Below are 12,193 nucleotides of genomic sequence, written 5' to 3'. Positions count from 1 at the left end.
GATGTGACCAGCCACAAGATTGGGGACTGTCACTTGTCTGTTGAAAGCTCTGCTCCTGTAGTTCCTCGGCTTCAGTTAACAGCTACAAGGAGAAATAATGCTCAAACGAAGTAGGCCTTGATCTCTGCCAAATGTGTTTTCAGAGCTGAGGAAATAAACTGAGAACGCATTCTCCTGATCATGGAATTGATTCTTTTCACAAAATTCACACAAGTCAGCTTGTTTTCCCTTCCATTATTTCACCAGCTCCAGTTCTAATCTGCAGGCCTTGTAGAAAGGAAGGTGCAATAATGCAATCTTAAGTTACAGTTATATGAGAAAGACAAGGAGGGGCAAACTATTGAGTTTTCAAAGTGCTTCCCTAGGTGATCCAGGACGAAGCATATCTCACCCCTCTAGGAGTCTTCTGTTTTTAGATTACCGCTTGGTTTTTTCATTTTTCCTCCCTCCCTTAGGTATGTCACTTCTAAACATCAACCAAATACTTCTATAAGCAGAAAATGAAGCCGCTACAGGCCTTGTTCTTTTGAACTAGGACCCAATTTGATTGGCGTCTCTTGACTTATAGTAAACTGTGTGTTCTGAAGTGTGAGAGAGATCCCTGCAGCAATAATGTCCATATCAAATCATAATTAAAAACAGCAGTGAGGAATGTGCTGAGATTTGAACTGTAGACCTCCCAGGCCTAAAGCCCAAATTGCAAAACAGGACTTTAAAGGCTCATGGAAGCTTTAAACATCAGACATTTAATCACAACTAGTCTGTAGGGATGATTTCCAAAAAAAGAAACAAAATTGTACCACCACAGAGAATAATAACAAGATCTGAGCGTATGTTGTAGCAGAGAGACTGTTTCTTCACAAAGAGGTCACATGCTGTGCATCTACTTTTCCATCTACCAATGACAGCTTGAACATTTTCAAAGACATCTGCAGTGGGAATCATATCGAGCCAAACCTGGAGGAGAGGGAAGCAGGCTCTGAAGCAAGACTATATTATGCTTGTGATCAGTGGCAGCTTGCCATGAGTAGGAGGGCTCCACCCAAATGTATCAAAAATAAATTAACACACCTATCTTTTCTTAGACTTCTTGGAACCTATGCAGGTACTTCTATCAACCTCCCTACTACAAGATCAATTTATCCCTAACTGAGTTCAGCAAGAAGGTGAATGAATAAACAAGCTTAAGAAAGGTCGACTACGCTGGGTCAGGCCAAGGAGCTGTCTAGCTCAGTATCCTGTCCCTACCAGCAGATACCTAGGGAAGGCATAAGAAAAGGGCAAGCGTAGATGAAACAGTCCAGCTCCTTTTTGAAAGTGGATATCTCTGGCTCACCAGTGAGACCAATGAGTTGAAGCAAACATGAATTGAAAAAGTCTTTGAACTGCTGTTTTTCTCATGAGCAAGAATAGGACTTGAGCAATCTCAGGTACCACTAATACCAAATCAGGACTGAACTTAAAGTGTGGGATTCTGATGGTGTGTCGAAGACAAATTAGTTGGGCACTGGATGGAGCACTGCCCCTAGGTTGTGTACCCACTTCACTGATAGAGAAGAGACACTGTCTGCACACCTTCCTGACCCACAGTATTGAATAATCTCAGATGCAATTCCTGATGGGTTAGCTGACCAGCATGAATCAGCCTTATCCTTTATAGGTACAGGAGGCACATAGCCAAACACTAGCTTTATGTTAATGAGCCGAAGGAGGCCTTTAATTTCCATGCAGGTCACTGGATCTTTCTTACAGTACCACTTATTTGACCTTCAAAGCTCTGTGACACTGAGCCTTTTTTCAGTCTAACGGCTAACAGATTGATTACTCTAATTAAAGACAGCAATTGTTTTGTTACATGCTATGAAAAGATGCTGAGCTTTGTGGGATTTCCTGGTCTTTTCCTATGTCATCTTAGTGTTAGTTATGGAGACAGACTCTTGGCTGTCACTACTATGTATGTACACTGAAGTCAGTAGGTACTTGAGCAAGCGGTTGAGAAGTACCAGAGATACTGGCATCTAGCAGTGTGGGAATTTGGGTGGGGGAGGAAGACATCTGAACTTGAGCTTTCTTAAGGCTGAGGTCCTTTGGAACAGAACAGTTGTGTTTCTCTAATATTTCTACCAGCAGAGGTGGAGAGTGGGGAATAGATCTGATCATCTAAGACAGACTCCCTGATTCTAATATTTGTCTTAAACCATAACATACTTGAATGCGCCAAAGTTTCTGCATTTAAGAAAGCTTTCTTCTGCTGGTGACTGGAGTGGACATCTGCTGTCAAAGATTCCCATTGACTGAGGCAATGTTACTAATGTCAGAACAGGAGTGTAGCATTCCTTGGGAGAAATAGGACTACGCTCTCTCCTTTTGAAGAAACTACACTCTATGTCCCAAAACTGTCATTTAATTTCTATATGACTTTTAAGATAAACTTTTTCTTTCACAAGACCCAAAAGAAGACTGTATGTATGTATGTAAATACATGACAAAAACTTCCTGGTCAGTGTCCATCTTGCCTCTGGCTATCAGTCTCTGCCAATCTTTCAAACCCTGAAGGGTAGAGCAGCAGGATACTTTGTATTGAATCATATAGTAAAGTATTCACCACATAGATGGTACCTTACACAAAGCATTTGCTCTGGAGGGGTTCCTCTTCAGAGCTGAGGAAATAGAATCTGAATAGAAACTGAATCCCCATCAATGGTGGGCTTGAAATCTGGAGAAATGCAGAATTTGGAAGAACAGACGAGGTCAATACTGTATGGGTCCACTGTTCAGTGTGTTGGTACATAAGATACAGGAGAGAGAACACAAGTTAGTTTCTGAGTTCTGTGAAATAAAGCTACAGAATCTAAAAATCAGAGATGAGGAAATTTCCTCTTTCAGTGCTGCTGCTTTGTCATTGTTACATGAAGCTTTCCTCTTCACATGCTGCAGCTCTAGTGACCTGTATTTGTTCAAAGCCAAACCTCAACCACCCTTCAGACCGTAAAGCATCCTACACTAAAGGATCCACTGAAATTGGTACTAAAGCCAAAAAGTCCTTGCTTTCTGGGATGTCCCAAAAAGGAGAGGTGATTTAGGTATGGAATGTGTAACTCAGATTTGAAACCAAGCTGTAACTGGTCAAACATGTACATCTTGCAAAAGCAGAGTGTGAGACCAAAGATTTCCTTTCCCACATGTCTTTTCTGGCCACTCAGCCATTCTCTGTCCTAGACTCAATCGCAGAGCTCAGTGCATGTCTACACTGGAACTAGAATGTGACTGTAAGAAAAGCAAGTGAGGAATTATGAAGTTGAGAAAATGGAAGAAAGAGATCATGGGTATGACTGTGAGAGGCAGGGAGAGAAAATGGGCAGATGGGTGTAGCCACATACCTTGTGCCTGCTCAAGTTAATGATTTTACGGTAATCTCAGCGTGAATTTCACTGTTCACGGAAGTGATTTGCAGACTTGCTAAGATTCCCGCTTTCAGCCTCTCGTCAGTGCTATTATTGTAGAATCTATTTTGATTTCCAAAGAGTTCTCTCTTCTCTTTAATTTTCTCCAGCATCAGACCTTCCTCACGCTTGGTTTCGTGTAGGAAGCTAGCTTTCAGCTTGCTCTTTCGCTCCTCATATAACAATTGGAAAGAGATAGGAGAAAGAGCTGCCAAATGTTCCTTTAATACCTGAACCAGGTATCCTGTCCTGCTGAGTGAGTAGAGTGGGACAAAGACTGTGAGTTTATCAGAAGAGGTAGTATTAAGACTGAAGGTCTCAAAGGAGATCTATGCATTCGTGAGAGGCAGATAATCCAGATAATCTCCAGTCTGATCTTTTCACGTGGAGGGAGGAATGCTACTGTTGGTACATGATATCCCCATATACATGGGGCAAGAGACTGATGATGACATAATTATTATGCATTTACAGCACCTAGAAGCCACAGCTGAGATCAAAGACAAAAATCAGCCTTGCGTTCCAACAGTAAAAACAAGCACAAGGTGAGAAAAAGAAATTGTGAGTGAGTGAACATGAAAATGGATCCCACATGTGGCTCTCGCCGAGACCAAGGTTCTGAGCAGATGGACCTCACCTACAACATTCTTCCTCTGGCATTATTGACTTGCAAAGAAATATTGATTCACCTATGTCTGTGTATATACATATTTTTCTTAGGAGTTATTTTTTGAGGATTTTGGGATTGTCTAGTTTCCAAAATTGACCTTGCACAGCTTGAAGGTTCATTGTCTGTATAGTACTTGATCCAAAGGAGGGTTTTGTGCTCTGTGCCCTTCTCCTCCTTTCATTTCATTTCATTCTGTCTAATAAATGCAAACATTTCTGTTCCAACATGATTCAAAGTAGTTTGAAATGAAAGTGATCAGGCTGCCTCAGATCAGCCCACCTTGGATGCTAGGATTGGTAAAGCGTCACTGCTGCGCAGCACTCCACTTGACCTGCTTGGATTTGGGAGAAATGGGATCTATTTGTCCCAGAAGAGATCCACATTAATGGTTTGTGCTGATGTTCAAGTTAGTGTTTTCAGATTTCCAGGTTATTAGCTAGCGCTGTGTCCTGCAGAACTCATCCTCCATCCCTGGAGGGAACTAGGACAGCAGTATGCCTTCTGTACCACACCAGTCTAAAAATAAGCCACCAGAACAGGCAACAGAACAACTTCTGCAAGATGTTTATGTCCTAAGATCTTGGCCAACTTCCTTCCTAAGCTGCCACGTTCCCCAGCCTGTCTGAATCCCATCTACAGCTTCAAGAGTTTCCATCTCATCTTGTGCACAGCCCATGAATAACTGCCTTGTTATGTATAAGCATGGTGGAAGGGTGGGGTGGAAAAAACTCTGGTAGGAGCCTGTCTTGAGCTTGCAGTAAATACTTACCCAATAGAAACGTCAATGAGATTTGGCAGCTCTGAGGAGGACTTCTGGAAAATCATTTCAGGTTCCTAGGAAGTAAGAGAGGCATTTGATAATGTGTGAGAACATTTTTTCTTTCCCTTGCCATTTCTTGTCAGAGAAAGGGGAAGATCTAATTCCTCATTACTCATCTAAGGAAATCCCCTGTACCTAGAAACAATAATCTCTGCACCTAGGCTATGCTTATACTGTCTTTAGAGAAGTTTCCGGAGGAACCTTAAGTAGTGTAATACCAGATCTGTCACTCTCCAACAGTCCCAGTACAGTGGGAGTCATAAAGGCTGCCTGTCTAAGAATGCCAAGCAGAGAAAGGCAGAGAGCACAGTAAAAGCCGTCAGGAGATATCACTTTAAATCACTGAAATGTTTCTGTTATTCTAACCTTTTTAACTTCTGAGTAATACAAACAAGGTAAAGCAATATTTAGTTTTTCTCGTCTTTGCTGTATTCTGTTGTCTTTCTTGGCATTGGCCCATGACTATTTACCTAGCAGTAAATAAAATTTGAGGATTAAGCCTCCCTCCTTAATTCATAGTAGATGAGTCTTTTAGTGCAATATATTTCTTTTACCCCACCGTAAAATTTGTAAGTGCGTGCCTGGTGTTGCAGCTACAGTTTACAAGGCATCAAGTGTTTCTGTACCAGTGATAAAGAATATAACTTAATCTGGGCACTTGAATGGTAAAATACATAAAATTTACCAAAATTGAAATTTCATTAAGTTTCATTGTTTGTTTTTAATACAAACTAACAAAAAATCCTTCAATACTTAAGCACTTGCTCACAAAAATAAACGTGTGTGGTAACTAAGGTATATGAAGTAATTGTTCCACTGCTCAGCACGGCAGTTACAGACACAGAATCCAAGAGAGACATGGCACAGACAGGTTCCTCGGAGAGCAGTAAGAATGATCAGAGGTTTAGAAATTCCAGTGTGAAGATAGAATGAAGGAACTAGGCTGGGCAAGGCAAGAGACAGCCAAATACCATCTCAAGGCAGTCTTCAGGTACATAAAAGATTTCCCCAAGGAAGCAGGGTCTTAAATGTTTTCCATGTTCAGTTGGTATTATGCAAGAAGTAATGGATTCAGATGAGAAAAAAAAAGGGGATGCTTTGAGTTTAGACACTGATGATCCTTCAGTACCGTATGAGATTCCACAAAGTAATTGATCCACAATTGCCTAATTGATCTCCTTCACTGGAGAATCTTACTGCTATTTTGGCTGAAGTGCCACCAAGTGTTATTCCCAGCCTATGAGGTACAAAGCAGCCAAAAAGCCTTACCCTCCCCAGATCCACCTGCTCTGACAAGGTGTAAAAGGGTTCACCACCAGTCAGTGGGAAGTCTGGACCAGCTGTGTTGCAAGGGGCTGGGCTTGGAGCCCTTCTCATCCTCACAAGTCTATGATATACGGAGAGACTGTGCAAAGATAAGTCAGGTGTCCATGAAGTGCATGAACTTTGTCAGGGATATAAATGTGAATAGGGGATGTAACTGGTTATTTCTAAATAAAGAATGAAATCAGCACTTTCAGAATATTTGCTGTTGTACAATAGTTATCCAGTATGTAGATTGTAGGTATGCAGGTGTTACTGTAGGTATGTACAGTGTTATCCAGTAGGTAGATTTCTATTAGTTTCTTTGTATATGGTATTATAGAAAAAATATGGTGGACATCCCTTGCACAGCCACAAGAAGTCTAACTGCACTAGAAGAAGCTTATTTTGAAAAGTAAATGAAAGAAAGCAATTCCAACAGTGACATCCTTTCTTCCATATTCTTAGATTCCATCTGGGATCAGCAGAATCTCAGTCAGTAGGTTATGTCAAGTGGGGCAAAATCCTTCAAACTGTGGACCAAACTCTGAACACTTTTAACACCTACCCAGAGCTGTGAGCTTTGGAAAAGCTCCAGAGCCCACTGAAAGAGGGAACTGGAGCTCATCTCCCTCCATGCAAGTCCTGGTTTTGCTGGGATAGAATTATAGAATCAGTTTTCTATTCAGGAAAGCTGCATTTCCGAGAAGACTACAGTACTCCAATTAGTGGAAAAAAGTTGATAAGACACTTTGTTTTAGCTTTTTAGGTCGGCACTGGTATGCAGGTTGCTGTAGTGATCACGGTCTTCAGTAGTTTTGAGATTAGCTAGGTACAGAAGCTGCAAGGAGTGAAAACCAGGGACTTTCAGAGCAGCTGACCAAGGTGGCAAACAGAAATATTCCATACCATAAGTGTCACACTCACTAAAAATGGGGGAGTTTATCTGGGATGTCCTCTTTTTTTCCACTATGGTTGTTATGCCTGGCGGGTCTCCCCTGTTGTTCTGCTCCCAAGGCATACTTCTCCCCCCCACCACTTGTTGTGGCTATCGTGTTTTCACTGGAGCTGTTGTGTTTGCAGTGTTTATTATCATATCTAATATTCACTGCTGGGACCGCATGGCTCACAACTTCTGTGTGAGCTGAATATAACTTTATGTAGTTTATTATCACTGTTCCTACAATTCTATCCCAGCAAAACCAGGACACTGCAGTATGTGCAAATTGTGCACATACGCCTCTATCACATGTTGCCCAAAATGCCTCTCAGCAATGTCAGAGTGCCAAATCAGAAGAATCGAGCTGCACCACATACAGGCAAAGGAGCTGCAGTCGTCTGAAGACTATATGTCACTTTATTCAGGAAGGCAAACTGCTAGAGAACCTCTCTACTGTGTCTTATAATAATCAACAGAATAATTTATACAAAAAGACTATGGCTTAAGGAAAAATTTACACCAGCTTAGAATAATTTATAGGAAAAACGTGCATCTCGATCACCTCTATTGGGCGGAGATGATATCATTTACATATTTTATACATATTATCTGTATTTTATAAATGTTATCTATATTTTATACATATCACATTTAAAATAAAAAATACAAGCTGCATAATCCAGAAAGCCATAAGCATTTAACAGAAATCTTGTGAGTGCAAGCCCTTTAGAAATAATCTTTTTAGTATGTAGGTACTCTATATATTTTTTTCTTCTTTATTTCACTTCACTGATTATTTTTCTTATTCTTGCTGCTACAAGTGTTGCTACGGGTGGATCTGAAACAATACATTTGGCTTTGGCCTCTTCCTCTGGTCAGAAAAGTTGTTTGTCCAACAGTGGCATTACCTTTCAGTGATGTTCCATTTGCTTTGTCATCCTTTTTGCTGTCACTCCTGGAGGGTGTGAAGGTTCTAAATGCTAAAACAAAACTAGAAAGCAGCAGAACATTGTGCCTATTGTGGCGCTCAGCTCTCTCTCACACCTGCCCCAGGTTGCGATGATCACAGCAAGGAGGCTAGACAAATTTGAAAATCTTTTGTAGCTTGATGCAGCTCCAAGGAGTTAAATCTTTTTTGCTCAGTAGCTCAACTCTTCTCAATACGCAGCAGAGCATATAATGAGACACAAAATTTTCTTGTGAAAGTTACACTTGCCCTCTGGGTAGCAATAGTTTGTAGCTCCTCTTGTTTTCCTCACAGCTCTCTTATTTTCTTAAATGTTTATATGGTGCTTCCATCCTGTTTGAATCTATGACAGCTTGCTCTCACGTAAAGGGTGGAGGCATCTCTAAAGACACTGATTCCTGTGAACTAATGGCTTTGATAAATTTAGATGAAAGAGACACTTATAAAACATCCCATACTGAGTGCAGCTATGTGGGTGGATTGTACACCCATAAAAAAGAGAGAAGCACTGTATTAGCTAGATCCAGCACAGTGGGGTTTGGTGCTACGTTAGCTCCATCTGTAGTCATCTAATATCACCTTTTTTAATTCTATCAAATTCTATCTCTTGCAACACCTACTGATAAACTTTTTAAGGTGGATAGGAACAACCAGTTGCACTTGGCTAGCACATTGCATGAATGATTATGCCCTCTGCATACTGAAGGGCTATCCTGCATCCCATGCATGAAGTCTGAGGAGGATTCAACTACCAAGCAACTTCTCTGCAAATGTAAGGATCTTTATTTGGAGCAACTGAATATTTTATTTTGTTCCCTTTTTTTCTGTATTCATTAAATAAAAGAATTTCTGTTGACATTAAAGAAAAGAAAGTGTAGACAATGCTGTCTACTGTAAGGATTATTGACTATGTGTGATCTTTTGGGGAGCTGTAAAGGAACAAGTGTAATCTTTAACAGAAGGATCTTCAGTAGAAACAGGAGCAGGATGTCTATACTGTGCCTCTGACACAGAAGGCAGCATTTTTGTCAGTTAGGTAATAAGGCAGTAAGACCTTGTCATGTTTTAATTTGTGTGAGCAGAATGTGTTTAGACTGGGTGAGGAGGATGTTTTGGCATTGGGTGATGAGGATGTTTGGTTAAGCCACTTGTTAAGTTGGGTAAATCTGACATCAAAGAGTTTGATAAGGTATTTCTAAGATCTTTGTAACTTCAGTGATGTTTTTAGTACACAAATGATAGAAAGATAAATGAACTGACACTTAACCAATGAAACAGGTTACCCCCAAGTATATTGCAGGGTAGATCAGTGTATGCGGCTCTAGATGAAGTGGGCTGAGATGTGAAAAGGTATGGTTTCTCAGAGCTCACCTGAGCAAATTTAACAACTAACTGCTGGTCATTTCCTTCTGCTGGGCAGGAGTGGTGCACACGGAAGGGGTAATAAGCTGCAATGAGCTGCTTCTTGAATCCTGGTACTAAGTAATATTAGACAGAAATCAAGAGACTAGCTTAGATTAGCATGTGATGACTTGCAGTGCTTTCAGTGTAACTAGTTAGCAACAAACCTAGCAAAACCAGCAAGTATGTAATTAGACTCTTACCTAAACTGAAGGCCAACAATAACCTCCGGCAGCACAGCTCCACCAAGGAGCTATGAGGAGTAGAGGAGATCCAAAAGATGTAGGGATGGTCTAAGCTTCTGCCAGATCTCTGGGGGGTGCAAAGAGAAACCTCAGTGTTTCCACTCCACAATGGAAAAATACAGAAGGTGGTCTGTAATCTACAGCTACCGTGACCTCTTTGAATTTCCTTCATGTAGGGGGAGATTGGTGCCCAGGACAGCATGGACCCTCAGGCAGACACTCAGCAGTTCACATGATGCAACATCCACGTTAGAAGGACTTTCTCCTGCATTTAGTACAGGGGGTCACTGATGGGACTTAAAGCTTGAAGTTTTACTAGAAATAACCATGTTATAGGACATTGCGAACAGAAAATTGTGAATACTCTTTCCAGTGGTCTGAAGAGTAGTGCAATCCACATGGACAATCCAGTCAAGGTGTAAGGTTTCTCCTCTTTCTCACCAGCACCAGGGGATGACTCACAGGGCTACTTTGCTTAGCTTCAAATGGAAGATGATTGCCCTCAGTCTCAAATAATTTGTTCCTACTGCTTTCTGCCACAGCAGAAGCCAGTGATTTTAGTGGAGTTAATGGAGGAGGCCAGCAAGATCTTTCACCTTGAAGGATTAAGAAAGTTTGAACTCTGTCCCAGGCCAGCTCCTCCATCATGCTGTGTCAGGACTGCACTGATTTCTGTAGTTGTTGCCTGCCCTTCTCCAGGACCTGTACAAGTGCCTTAGTCTTGGTCCTAACCTAGCAGACACCAAGGTCTCTTTCTTTCACCTCAGTGAGTGTTAAAACATAAAAGCAGCTGGATAGGCAACTTTTTTGGTGTTCTCCACTTAATTTTCTCATAAGATCAGTTTTAGATGTAGGATTTTATTCCTAAAGTGTGGCTAGTCAGGGAATGAAGGTGTTACAAAATAAGGAGAAAAGGAGTTGTTTTTCTAATCAGTAAGAGACTTACTGCTCTGGAATAAATCCCTGTCTCCTTTCTTTTCCAAGGACTCAATGCAAAACATGGGCCAAACCCAGCTAACAAAATTCTATTTGTCTTAATAATGCTCTGCGCACAGGAGATCCTCAATGATCAAACTGAGACGACACCTGCCACTGTTCAGTTCTGTTCCTCAAAACTCTGAGACAATCTCAGCAGATAAATGATAAAACATGTTTCCCATTATGGAATTACCATAAAGCCAGACAGCCTTATGTTTACCATGTAAATAATTAGTCACTGGGCAAATCAGAAAAAATAAAAAATCAAAAATCCCACCATCACCTTAAATTACCTGTCAAACATTTACCTCCGTTTGTCTCTTAGGGCAGTTATTTTTTGCCGTGTGGTCCTGGTTCTTGGTTAGTTTAACAACCCCCCTGCATTCTGACAGCAGAAGAAAAGAAGAGGTGATTATTACAGTTACTGCTCTTGCTTTGCCTTGAAAGTCCATTCTAAAGAAGGCATTAGAGAAGGCTTTCTTGTGGCTGAGAGATCAGATTACCACAATTAAAGTAAAAAGGTGTGGTGCTATTTACTCTGCATGTTATGACACATGAAAGAAAGTGATTCAGGCAAGAAAAATAATTACACATTAATTTGTGTTTGGCAACTTTGTTTCATATACGTGGCCCACAGAGCTTAGATAAAAAGCTGTTTTGTCCAGCGTTCTCTGTGTAAGCTTGGAGGAAGGCTTATGCCGCTGTACTACATTTTATGAGGAACTGTCTGTGGATGTGTGTGGGGATGAGGAAACACATGGCGCTAACCTCCTGGTTGTACACTACAGCACTACCTTGGATGAATTTTTCATCATGAAGCCCCATACTGCCACTCAGCACTCAGGTTTCACTCAACTGGAAAGTTGAACTGCAACCCAGAAACTCATCCCAGGTTTGACAAAAGTCTTGCAAATCTGAGGAGAGCACATAGAGTTTCTGAGTCAGTTCATAGAGTTGTATATAGGATTTAGGTGTGAATAACTCTGAATGTGCAACTCTGAAAAGGCAAATTAGCTAAATTCATACAGGTTTCTGTAAACTAGGGGGGTAACTGCCGTGTGCCCTCAGCACAGCTCGGGAGGAAGTTCAGTCTTTGCAACTGCATAGTATACGTGCAATAAATCATGTGTGAGCTCCTCTTGTGCCTTGAGAAAATATGCCCTTTCTTATACTGGCAATAACGCACAGGCAGGCAACCTCCAAAACACCCAGGAGGGTTTCAGTGGTGTCACACCAGGCTTAGCAGTGCATTAGAAATGCAGGATGTTAGAAGTGGGAAGAATAATGCAATCTGAACACGACCAGCACGACTACAGTACAGCTCCCTTACTGTAAATAATTTCAGCAATAAATTCTTGAAAAAAATCAGTTAGTTTCCAGACAGTGCAGTTTCTGTGCTAGGCAGATGGGAATTTTACAAAGATGAT

The sequence above is a fragment of the Mesitornis unicolor genome, unplaced genomic scaffold, assembly GCF_000695765.1.
Source record: "Mesitornis unicolor isolate BGI_N332 unplaced genomic scaffold, ASM69576v1 scaffold32933, whole genome shotgun sequence".
NCBI classification, from domain to species: Eukaryota; Metazoa; Chordata; class Aves; order Mesitornithiformes; family Mesitornithidae; genus Mesitornis; species Mesitornis unicolor.
This window is presented reverse-complemented; position numbering follows the sequence as displayed.